General features: G+C 42.4%; 1 long non-coding RNA gene across 1 annotated transcript in view; it reads left to right on the forward strand.

Annotated features, from left to right (window-relative positions):
• Window positions 1-2,199: 2,199 nt before the first annotated feature.
• Window positions 2,200-12,953, forward strand: part of LOC125100722 (uncharacterized) — a 141,457-nt gene continuing 130,703 nt past the window's right edge. Inside the window, exon 1 of the long non-coding RNA XR_007127632.1 lies at window positions 2,200-2,314. This is a non-coding gene — a long non-coding RNA (uncharacterized LOC125100722). The remainder of the gene's footprint in view (window positions 2,315-12,953) is intronic.

Genomic DNA, 12,953 nt, shown 5'->3' on the forward strand with positions numbered 1-12,953 from the left:
TGGTAGGAGGTACAAAGTACATTTGTGTGTTCTTTCCTTAGAGGGACATGGCACATCCCAGACCACTGTCCCACCTGAAGACTACTGATCAAGGCAAAGCCTTGGTTGGTTGTGAGGTTTACCGCCCACTCTCTCATCCACATGTGTCTGATCCTTGTATCCACTTCCTGCTCTCTAAGCATGAATCAATGATGTCATTAGTATAATGAACCCATAAGACCTTTCACACACTATCCAGATGATCAAGATCCTGTTAAACTCTATTGTGACATAGAGCAGAGAGGTTAACATAGCCCAGAGGACATGGCAGTGAATGTATATTTCTCTTTGTTCCAAGTGACAGCAAACTGTTCGTTTTCCTCCTTTCTAGTGGGGGTTGAAAAGAACACATTTTCCAATTCAGTAGCCTCGTACCAAGTGCCAGAGGCTACGCTGATCTGTTGTCATAAATAAAGATACTGCATCTGAACAGTGGCTATGCTTAGTGTTAGTACTTGGTCTGAGGGTATGGTAGTCCTCCATTCGCTGAATGATCCAATTGACTTTTCTAGGGGACAGACTAGTGAACTAAATGGAAATGTGATGGGGACCATGATCTCAGCCACCTTTAAGTCTTTGAGAGCAACCCTAATCCCTGCCATTTTACCTACCCAAGAGCAGTACTTCTGATCATCTTCTCAGTGGCAGACGGGGGCAATATCAACATTTTCACCAGCTTTTCCTAGAATGTATGTCAGGGTCCAGGCAGGAGATGGATACCACATATGTTATTTTAACAGAATTTAATGCAAAAAACTGTTGAGTAGTTAGTGAAAAACTGGAAAGGCATGGGATGCCTTGGGTCCTGGGATTGAGCCCCTCATCGGGCTCCTTACTCAGTGGGGAGCCTGTTTCTCCCTCTGCCTGCTGCTCTCCCTGCTTGTGTGCTGTCTCATTCTCTCTCTCTTTCAGACAAATAAATAAATAAAATCTTAAAAAAGAAAAAACTGGAAAGGTATAGAAAGAACACTAAGGTCCCTCAGAACCTGCAGGTAGCAGCTACCATTGTGATTGTTGGAGGGACAGGGGAAGAAGCTGGAACAGTTTCCACTTGAAAGCTTGGAGTAGAAGCCAAAACTCAGGTCTGTAGAAGGGGCTACTACATATCCTTGTCCCAGTGGCTCTGAGCTTGTTGGAGGGGTCCAAGAGGCTGTGGTCCAGAATAGTGAGGAGGCCCTGGCCAGCTGGGCTGGTGTATTTGAGGACCAATGTGAGGCGGGTGCTGCAGGTATGGGACAAACTGCAGACTAGATTCAATGGCTGTGATGATAGCAAACTGCCAAGGCCAGGGTGAGGAATGAGACTAAGGTGATGCTGTTGGGAATATTCCACTAGTATCTCATATTAGCAGAGTCCTATACAGAGCATTTTTGGAAGGAGAAATGTGGTTTGCAGAATCCCAGCCCTAGCCTCACAGAGCAGAACACTGAAGGAGTGTGGGGTTGAAGTTGAGAGACAGTGACTTAATAACTAGCACAGGGCTCTTACTCCACAGGTCAGGTAGTCAGTATGAGATTCTACCAGTATGTCATTTGTCCAGATTATGCACTCAAGAACTAGGAAAATGGCCCTAGAAAGGGTCTACGAACACAGTGGATCTACAATGAGACAGACTTGGGCCCAGGCTCTACTCATCCCTTGGCCTCCAATGCCCTCTCTGTAATGTGAGAGCACTGACAGTATTTTAGCCTTAGTGCCTATTCATATACTATATCCAGTAATCCTTAAAAAGTCATATGGACATTCTCCTTTCTCTGGTGTGCTGTTGCTGGGGTGACTGGCTCTGATGCTTTCGGAAGAACTGGTCACTACTACAGATGCTCACTGTGGCGTTGCAGAGTTCATGACAAGGGGACCCAGCCACTTCTTCAAATGATCAAGTCTTGATCTGAGTATTAGCTCAGGTCTGGCAACTGGGTGAGTGATAATGACTTTGCATGGGCATAGCTGACATCAGCTTTCTGCTCATCTACTTTTAATCTCTTGCGATCATGCAGATCAAGCAGTATATTTGTTTGCTGACCATCTAGCTTGTCCTCAGGAACACCATGGCTGCCTTAACTATCATTATGACCTTGCTGTCCATTGTGATAATGATGGCGTACCCTTGCTTCTGGTTGGCAAAGTGCTACTTTCTGGCCTCTGCCCTTCTGAAATTTCACCATTCCTCCTGACACTAGGGAGCCCAATGGCTGTCTTATGTAGGTTGGTGTTGACAATATGAGACAAGAGATCCTGCAAACACCCACAGAAATCCTCTCCCACTCCGTGACAGGTGAAGGTCTACTAATTGTTATAGGGTAGCACACTAGGTCATTACCACTCTGCTCATCAGAATGCCTGGTTTCAAATCTTGGCTCTACCAGTTACTTGTAGTATGATCTTAGACAAGTTACTCAGTGTCTCCACGTCTCAGTTTCTTTCCTTGTAAAATGGGGATAATACTAGTAGTTAGTTTAAAGGGCTACTGGTTAGATTTAACGAGGTAATACCTAAATTGCTTAGAATAGTGGGCTGCATATCATACCTTTAAAGAATATTAATTGTTAACATTCTTATTAAAGCAAAACATTTGCAAGAATGCTAACCATTACTGTTCAACATCATTCTGGAAATGACAAAAAGCAATTAAAAAAGACATTGAAAAGGGAGGTCAGATATTGGAAGAGACAAAATTATCATTAACTTATGGATTAAAAAATGGACTATTTGGAAAAATCCAAGAATACCAGTGAAAAACCCTTCAGGATAAATAAGAAAATAAAGTAGTCCTAATTAATAGTTTCCTTAACATTGAAAATAACCATCCAAAATACAAATTACATAATTAGGGAGAACAAATCCTTAGAAGAATCAAAGCATTTATATAAAGGTGCAACAGGGCGTTTGAGTGGCTGAGTCAGTAAAGTGTCTGCCTTTGGTTCAGGTTATGATCCTGGGGTCCTGGGATCAAGTCCTGCATGGGGCTCCCTGCTCAGTGGGAAGCCTGCTCTCTCTCAAATAAACAAATAAAATCTTAAAAAAAAAAAAAAGACTGCAAAACTCTAAAAGCATCTAGACAAATGGGGGACTTTGTTTCTGCACGATAAATCTCATGATATTAGATATATTGATTCTCTCAAATTTATAAATTAATTACAGAATTTTAATAAAAATCCAAACATTATTTTTTAACTTAAAAATGATTCTCCAGGGCACCTGGGTGGCTCAGTGGGTTAAGCCTCTGCCCTCAGTTCAGGTCATGATCTCAGGGTCCTGGGATGGAGTCCCGCATTGGGCTCTCTGCTCAGTGGGGAGCCTTCTTCCTCCTCTCTCTCTGTCTCTGCCTGCCTCTCTGCCTACTTGTGATCTCTCTCTGTCAAATAAATAAAATCTTTAAAGAAAAAATGATTCTCTAGTTTATGTGGGAGAATAAACAATAAGAATAGTAATAACAAATGTTAAAACAAACATAATGGAACATCTATCACCAGATGTCAGAACACATTTATGAAATCAGATAGTTTAAATACTTTTACTGGTAGGTAAATAGACAAAAAGGGAAAAAAAGAACTGCTTAGAAGTCTATAAATAGGTCTTGCATACATATTTAGAAGTTAGTATATTACAAAGTTCCATTTCACAATAGAATGGAAAAGGTAGACCATCCCATAAGTGAATTTTCAGCAACGGCTACTCACCTGGGAAATAGCTTCCCTAAGTCATGACTTATTCCAAAATAAATTCCTTTTTTATTTTTAAGATTTTATTTATTTATTTGATGGACAGAGATCACAAGTAAACAGAGAAGCAGGCAGAGAGAGAGGAGGAAGCAGGCTCCCAGCTGAGCAGAGAGCCTGACGCGGGGCTGGATCCCAACATCCTGAGATCATGATCTGAGCCGAAGGTAGAGGCTTTAATCCACTGAACCACCTAGGCGCCCCCCCCATCAATTCTTAACTGATTAAAAATCAACCATGGAAAGAAGAAATCACAAGAAAAAGTAAAATTAGGTAAATATATAAGCTTGGGGTGGAGAAGGGAAGGACTATGTAAGATGGAAAACAAAGGACAAGAATCATTGATTTAAATACATAAAAATTAGAAACTTCTGGTGTCATAAAGCAACATGAACAAAACAGAAATTGGGAAACATATTTGTAAAATAAATGAGGGGTGCCTGACTGGCTCGTGCCATAGAATATGCAGCTCTTTAGGTCATGAGTTAGAGCCTCATGTTGGGTGTAGAGCTTACTTAATACACTTTAAAAAATAAATACAAGACAAAACACTGAGTTTTTGTTTTTTTTTTTTTGTTTTTTTTTTTTTTTTTTAAAGAAGTGCTCTTATGAATTGAGCGGAAAGGTTTATAGACAAGAAAACTGTGTTTAAGAATCAAAAAATGGAAGTGGAAGTGTTTTCATTTTTAAATTTGGTACCAAAACCAAATTTTTTTTCTTTTTAAGATTTTATTTATTTATGAGAGAGAGAGAGAGAGAGAGAGAGAGTGAGAGAGTGAGAAAGAGAGAGCATGAGAGGAGAGAGGTCATCTGGAGAAGCAGACTCCTTGCCAAGCAGGGAGCCCGATGTGGGACTCGTTCCTGGGATCATGACCTGAGCTGAAGGCGGTCACTTAACCAACTGAGCCACCCAGGCGCCCCATTTAAAAATTATAATGTTCAGGGGCACCTGGGTGGCTGAGTTGGTTAAACAATCAGTCCTGATTTCAGCTCAGGTTGGAATCTCAGGGTCATGAGATCAAGCCCTGTGTGGGGCTCCACATTCAGTGTAGTCTGCTTGAGATTCTCTCTGTTCCTCTCCCTCCATCCCTCCCCATCGTTCCCACTTGCATGCATGTGCTCTAAATAAATAAATAAATTAATTAATTAATTAATATTTTCTTTTGAAAAAAGAAATGCACCTATACAGGCATACCATACAGATACTGAGGGTTTGGTTTCAGACCATATAATCAAATGAGTATTGTGAAAAAGTGAGTCAATGAATTTTTGGGTTTCCTAATGCATAGAAAAGTTATGTTTACACTGTATTGTAGTCTGTTAAATGTGTAATAACATTATGTCCAAAAAATCAGTGTACATACCTTAATTAAAAAATGTTTGAGGGACGCCTAGGTGGCTCAGTTGGTTAAGCAGCTGCCTTCGGCTCAGGTCATGATCCCAGCGTCCTGGGATCGAGTCCCACATCGGGCTCCTTGCTTGGCGGGGAGCCTGCTTCTCCCTCTGCCTCTGCCTGCCATTCTGTCTGCCTGTGCTCGCTCGCTCTCCTCTCTCTCTGACAAATAAATAAAATCTTAAAAAAAAAAAAATGCTTGATTTCAGGGAACCTGGGTGGCTCAGTGGGTAAGTCTCTGCCCCAGCTCGGGTCATGATCTCAAGGTCCTTGGATTGAGCCCCGAATTGGGCTCTCTGCTCAGCGGGGAGCCTGCTTCCCCCCCACCCTATGCCTGCCTCTCTGCCTACTTGTGATCTCTGTCAAGTAAATGGATAAAATCTTTAAAAAAAATGCTTGATTTCTAAAAAAATTATTAACCATCATCCAATCTTTCAGTGAGTTATAATTATGGATCACAGATCATTGTTAGAAATAAAATAATAATGGCACTTTGAAATATTCTGAAAATTACCAATATGTGACATAGAGACATGAAGACACAGAGACAAATGCTGTTGGAAAAATGAGGCTGTGAGGCTTGCTCTATACAGTGTTGCCGCAAACCTTCACTTTGTATAAAACAGTGTCTGTGAAGTACAGCAAAGCAAGGTACAGTAAAATGAGGTACACCTGTATGTATGTGTGTGTGTGTAAAGAGAAAAGTCAAGAGAGACATCCAGTGTTAACAGTGGTTATCTCTAGCATGGGATTATGGTAATTTTTTTTCTTTATACTTCTTCTGTTTTCCAAATTTTCTACACTAACATATGTTAGTTTTGTAATTGGAAAAGAAAACAATATATAAGGAAAACATAAAGGAACTCTGAGGGCTTCATGATTTGACTAACTTCTACTCTCAGGTCCTGGATCTCAAGTTTACCTGGAAGTTGTAGAAAAACAGAGAAAATAACAAGTAGGTCATGTGGTCCAACCTTGTGGTGCTATCTTATACTTTAAAAAAGTACTGTGTAAAGTCCTGTGAGATTCTGAGCCACTCTTTTGAAAAGGTTTTTTTCAATAAATACTTTTTTTTGAAAGATCTTATTTATTTATTTGACAGAGAGAGAGAGAGCGCGAGAGAGGGGCCAGAAGCAGGGGAAGTGGGAGAGGGAGAAGCAGGCTTCCCATTGGGCAGGGAGCCTTGGGATCATGACCTGAGCTGAAGGCAGATGCTTAATGACTGAGCCATGCTGGTGCCCCCTAATAAATACTTTCTTACTATTAAAAAATTCATTTCAGTGTCATTTGGTTGACTAGTTACCCATCCAAGTTTGTGTTAATAGAGATTTTTATTTCATGTAACCAGAAGGGAAAAATTGAGGACAACTGGCATTCTTCCCCCAACACCCAAATTCATTCTAGTACAAGATAAACCTCAAGAAATAGTATTTAAGGGCCTCCCAGTCTTGATCCCTTTCGTTTTCCACCTCCACTTCCTAATTCAATTTTGGTGTTAATCCAAGGCTGCACCACCAAACTCCTATTTCTCACCAAATAAAGACACACTTCTTATCAGGGACTGGCTTTGGCAGCTGGAGCCAATCATCTGAGTCTTTGGAAAACAATTTCAGCCGGCTGCAGACTTTCGTCAGGATTCTTCAATATTGGGGACCGGTGGGCGTTATGGAGGATGGTGTATACATAAGTCATGACACCAGTTACATTGGAGAGAGGGCCCACTGTAATCTCAGAATTCTTATTGAGGGGAAGAAGAATCTTAGAAGATGTTCAAAACAAGTACAGCTGAAGGGGCGCCTGGGTGGCTCAGTGGGTTAAAGCCTCTGCCTTCGGCTCAGGTCATGATCCCAGGATCCTGGGATCGAGCCCCGCATCGGGCTCTCTGCTCTGCAGGGAGCCTGCTTCCTCCTCTCTCTCTCTCTGCCTGCCTCTCTGCCTACTTGTGATCTCTGTCTGTCAAATAAATAAATAAAATCTTAAAAAAAAAAAAAAAACAAGTACAGCTGAAGCCATTCTTACAGTTAGATTTTATCTTCCCAAGGGATGGGGAAAAATAAAATCAGTGATTACAGAAGCTCTTCCTCTTACAATGCAAAGGAGAAAAATGCATGGCTACCACTAATTTATTGTGCTCAAGCAGTAAACCAAGATGACTAAATTGTTTTAATCCATGCATCCGGTGAGACCCAGGATATTGATACAGAAAAGCACTTAAACACATAGTTATTGCCCAGGGCTGTCAAGAGCTATTTTGAATTGGAAAGAGTTGGAAAGACCTACTTTGGAAGAGATCTGCCCAAGAGCCCAGCACTATAAATAGTCCTGAATGAGCCTGGCCCAAGGCCTCAACTACTCCCCGGGGACTAGGACCCAGGAGGAATAAAGCAGATATGGGATCTGGGCAATTGCCTCATTGCTTCTCTGGTTATTACAGCTTTAGGGAAATTTTTTTTAATTAAAAAAATATTTCATCCCCTCTCAACACTCCTTATCTCCTTTCTACTTCCCCTTCCATTTCTAAGAAACCAAGCATATAAGTAGAGGACCCTTTGGGACCATAGTGATGCCCATGTTTAAATCTCACCTCTGCCACTGGGTTGGATGAGTTATTTAATCTCTCTCAGCCTTGATTCATACTTTAGCAAACTGGGAATAACAATAATACCGCATAGCATGGTTATAATACCCATGGAAAGTGCTCAGTATGGTGAGACATTGTTCTTTTAGTGAGATATATATGTATATGCTTTTTTCCCCGCCTGTTAGATATTCCCCGTAGTTGTGCTACAGATTGGAAATGACTGTTCTCCTAAATGGCTTGCATGCATTTCTGCCTGGAAGGGAGACAAGTAAACATCGTGAGATCATTTTGAGCACTAGGATTCTGAAGGGGTGGGAATTTCCTTCTCTCCCACCATGGTTTGGCTTGTCTAGCTGGTTTAGGAATTAAATCAATATGAAACAGATTAACAGGATTTTAAAAAGTTTTATTATGTGCACAGAGGTCCAGTGATGATATTGAGACCTCAAGAGATGACCAAGGCAGGCAGGTTTTATACATTTTGGACAAAGTTAATACATTTGTGAGGCATGGAGAGGATCAAGAAAACAGGTGTTTGGGTGCCTGGGTGGCTCAGTGGGTTAAGCATCTGCCTTCAGGTCAGGTTGTGATCCCGGGGTCCTGGGATCGAGTCCCACATCGGGCTCCCTGCTCAGCGGGGAGCCTGCTTCCCCCTCTCTCTCTGCCTTCTGCTCTCCCTGCTTCTGGTCTCTCTCTGTGTCAAATAAATAAATACAATCTTGGAAAAAAAAAAAAAAAGAAAACAGGTGTTTGGGAGCTTTACTTACTAAGGGACTCTAAGCAGAATTTAGGCTTAGGTAGTAGATGGCAGAAAGTAGCAAGGTTTGTCTGTACGCCTTCTTGACTTGCAAGCTCCCATCTCCGGTGGTGAGGATGTCTTTTTACGTCTTAGCACAGGGAAAGTATTTTTCATATGGGAGATTCATTTCCTCCTTTCAGGGGGTTGGAGGAGGGTCTGAGAATTCTTGCATCGCCTGTTTCTCAAGTAGCTTCAATTAAAAATAATCAGTGTGCCATTGTTGTCCACTTTGGAGTGGCCTGCTCTGGGCCATCCTACAATTCCATAGTCCTATAAAGTCTAGTGGTGATTCAGCTTCATGAAAAGCAAAACCTGGTTGTCTTTTAAATTGTCCAGAAGGGGACGGAGATAAAAGATACTTGCATTGCAACTACCTAATCATATTAGATCACTTGACATTTTTGGATGAGCCATAAGTTGATAAATGAGGAGGGCTGGTCACTGTCATAGTTATTAATGAGAAGACCTACCATCTTGATGGTAATGAATTCTGATGAGGAAGAAGAAATCACCTCTGGGTGAAACCTGCCCGGGCGCACTCACTGCCTGGTGACTGTCTCTGCATTTTCCTGGGTGGGTGTCAAAGCAAAGACTCTAGACTTAAACCTGGATCAATGTCACGTAAAGATGAGCCCCGGAGCAATGGTGTTTGAGAGTGTAGCTTCGGGCAGAACACGTCAGTGTCAGTGAGCTCACTGGTGGGCTGCCTTTTCCTGCCAGCCGTCCAGAGGCAGGTCAGAATGGTAAGCATCGCCAGGCTTAAGTAGGAAGATCCCGCCACCTAAAAGGCCCACCTCTGACAGTCTTTGGACGTGAAATTTCATGTAATTGGAAAATGTGGTAAGGTTTTGTGCCCCTGGGAACGACTCTGAACGTGACTAACCATGCAAATGAGGAGGGGGTCTTAGCCAACAGGCAAGCTTCTCTGTTGCTAAAGCCAAAGAGGAAACTCCTGGTTTATTGCAGCACATATCACAGTCAGCTGGAAAGTTATCCCAGGCGTCTAGAGCTTTAGTCTCCTGCCTCCAGGCAGCTTTGCTTTCAGACGAGACCAAATATGCAAAGTTCATTTCTGTTTCTTACTTACCCTCTCTGATAACCAAAAAAAAAAAAAAAGTGGGTGCTCAGTCCAGACTTCCCGAGATTAGGATTCTAGTTGCTTCTTAGTATTTTGTAATTCTGAGATTTACTCTATGGGGAAAAAAATACTGCCCAGGGAAATGTGGAGAGAATAGCCTCTTTGATACCAGTCCAGAAAAATTAATGTATATATGTTTTTTAAGAACTAGGGTTTAAGCTCTCATGGTATTTGTAGGCTGGTGGTCGTCTCTTATTTCTTCCTCTACCCACATGACACAGCCGAACAGACCCTCTCCCTTCCTCCTACCAACGTGCTGACACCCAGGATTTTTCTGTTTAATTCTGGGAAACTTGTTTAAGAAAGGGTGAGCCTAGAAGCAAGTAGTAGGCTAAAATGGTCTGGGTAAGCGTTGTCTGAAGAGTGGGCCGAAAGGATTCATGGATCTATGGTTTGAGGGGAAGATGGAAAAATAGAGGCAGGTCATTCTTTCCCTCCAAAAGCTACTTATTTGTTTGTTTTTTTTTCCTAAAGCTACTTTGATCCAAGAACATCATGAATTTGGTAATTAGCTATGCTTTTAGAAGACAGCCCTTTTCTTTTTGAAATGGATTTTCTACCTGCTTTAAAATCAGCATAGTGGTATGCCAAATAAATCAATGAAAATTACTTTGTGTGCCAATTTATGTCAGAAATACATAGTTTCTTCAGCATTACCAAGGGTAAGAAAGTCGCTGACTTTCCATATCTGGAAATCAAGATTATCTTTTAGGTACTCCTGTCCAGCTTGGGCTATGGCTTTGGAGTGGGGTTGTTATCTTCCTGCTTCCTACAGTGATAGCTGTTTCTTTTTCTTTCTCTCTTTTTAAAATATTTATTCATCAGAATGAGAGAGAGAGAGAGAGAGAGAGAGAGAAAGCACAAGAAGGGGGGCAGGCAGGCAGAGGGAGAAGCTGAGCAGGGAGCCCAATGCAGGACTCGATCCCAGGATCCCAGGATCATGAACTGAGCCAAAGGCAGACGCTTAACTGACTGAGGCACCCAAGCATCCCAGTGATAGCTGTTTCTAAGTGTAGGGGAACCCCATCCAAAACAGTAGAGTTGTTCATCTCCCAGTCTTCACACTCCCAAATTTTGCTCCCTAGCAAATTTCTGTCTGTCATAGCAGCTTATGAGGGCACTGGGCTGTATATTAGGTGTGTGTGTGTGTGTGTGTGTGTGTGTGTGTGTGTGTGTGTGTATGTATGAGGGGCGGGGTGGTGTATTTGTTCTCTAGGACCGTTGTAACAGATTTCCACAAATCGTTTAAAATAGCAGACATATATTGTCTCACAGTTCTGGCAGCTGGAAGTCTGAAACTAAGGTATCAGCAGGGTCTTGTTCCCCCGGAAGGCTCTAGGGAAGGACCCTTGCCTGCCTCCTCTGGGCTCTGCCAGCAGCTCTTCCCTCAGCCTGTCAATGCCTCTGTCTTCCCTTGGCCTTCTGCCCTGTCCATGTCTGAATTTCCTTCTTCTTATAAGGGCGCTATTCAGTGGATTAGGACCCACTTGAACATGGGATGAACTCATTCTCACTTGATTACATCTGCCAAAACCCTGCTTCCAGATAAAATCCCCTTCACAGGCTCCAGGGATTAGTTAGGGCTTGAACGTATCTTTTGAGAGTCACAATTCAACCCACAAGAGGGGGTATTTTTAGGCAGCCAGCATTCACTCCCAGTTCCACCTGTGTTTTGTCTGCATTGGAGGCTGGAAGCCTGGGAACTAGATTCCTCATCCTCCCTGGGTTTCAGAGTTCTTGGTGGATTTTTCTGCCAGTGAGAAGCACTGTGGAGCAGCAGGGAAACCTGGATCCCCGAGGGATGGCAGATGTGGGGTTTTGCAGTAACTTCTGGGTGTCCTCCTGCACTTTGTCTCTGTGGGTGTTATAGGAAGCTGAGATCCTCAGTGGTAGCTTCCTGAACATCCCATAATTCCAGACTTCTTGGACACTAATGACATTTTCCCCTGACTTCTGCTTCCTCAGCTTTACCAACAATTCTTTAAGCCTCCAGTTCCCTGAATTAAATCCCTTCCTTGAAATACCTTGAGTGGTCCCTGTGTTTCTGACCGAATCCTGATTTGCATGAGAGTTGTACATGTGGGGATGTCATTCCCTCCTAGAACGATGTCTCAGAATCTCTCAAGGCATGTTAGTTTTCAATCCAGTCTGTGGAAGTTCGCCCCTCAGATTTCTGAGGAGTCGGGAAACACCTTGCCCCTCATCAGCTTCTGAGAATCACCAGTGTAAGGATTTTATACTTTCACAGTAAGCTTGAAAGAGAGGCAGAAGGAGTTGTCTCTGGAGGTCACAGTCTTCAAGGGCCAGCACACTTCATAATTTACATTACAGTAAAATAATTGCCAACCCCACTGCTCTTAGATTACATAGAAACAGCAGCTCACCTGGCAGTCCAGGCCACTATGGAATGTTCTGTTAGAATGTGAGCTCTGTGCAGACAAGGGCTGTCATGTTCCGTCCCAGTGGCTGTGACTGGGCCTGGCATGTAGCAAGTTTTAAAATAATTATTGTTTAATTAGTGAATGTACTTATGTTTCTCAATATTTTCTCTTCATTCACCTACATCCCTGTGAACTGCAGTCAGACTAGCTGATTTCTCCATCTCAGTCATCTTCCCTTTGTTTTTTCTGTCCATATGCTCACCTCCTTGTCTAACACTTTGTAGCTCCCTCCCTCTTCTGCATCTTCCTTTGTTGGAATCCTAACATCTTTTAAGGCTTGTCTCAAAAACTACCCTCTCCACAGGTCTTCTGAGCTTGGGCTCTCGACTAAATGGGATCTTTGAGGTCTCATGTACTTTTTGAAAAAAGTAGTAACTCTTTTTTTTTTTTTTTTTTTTTTTAAGAGAGGGAGAGAGATGTGGGGGGAAGGGCAGAAGGCAAGGGAGAGAAAGATTCTTCAACAGGCTCCATGCCTAGTGTGGAGCTTGATGTGGAGCTGGATCTCATGACCCCAAGATCACAACTTGAGCCTAAATCAAGAGTCAGATACTTAACCGGCTGAGCCACCCAAGTGTCCCTAACTTCATTTTTTAGAACAGGTTTAGGTGTAGAGAAAAATTAACAGACAGTGGAGAGAGTTCACACATCCTCCCCACCCCTGCGCAGTTTCCCCTATAATTATTATATATTGTGGTAAAATATGTTTAACATTTTAATAATTTTTAAGTGTGATTTTCTGTGGTATTAAGTAACCTGGTTGTATAGCAGTTACCACCATCCCAAGCTTTTTCATCTTCCCAGATTGAAACTCTGTACCCCTTAAACACTAAATACCCACTTGAC

This window comes from Lutra lutra, chromosome 5 (assembly GCF_902655055.1).
Source record: "Lutra lutra chromosome 5, mLutLut1.2, whole genome shotgun sequence".
NCBI lineage: Eukaryota > Metazoa > Chordata > Mammalia > Carnivora > Mustelidae > Lutra > Lutra lutra.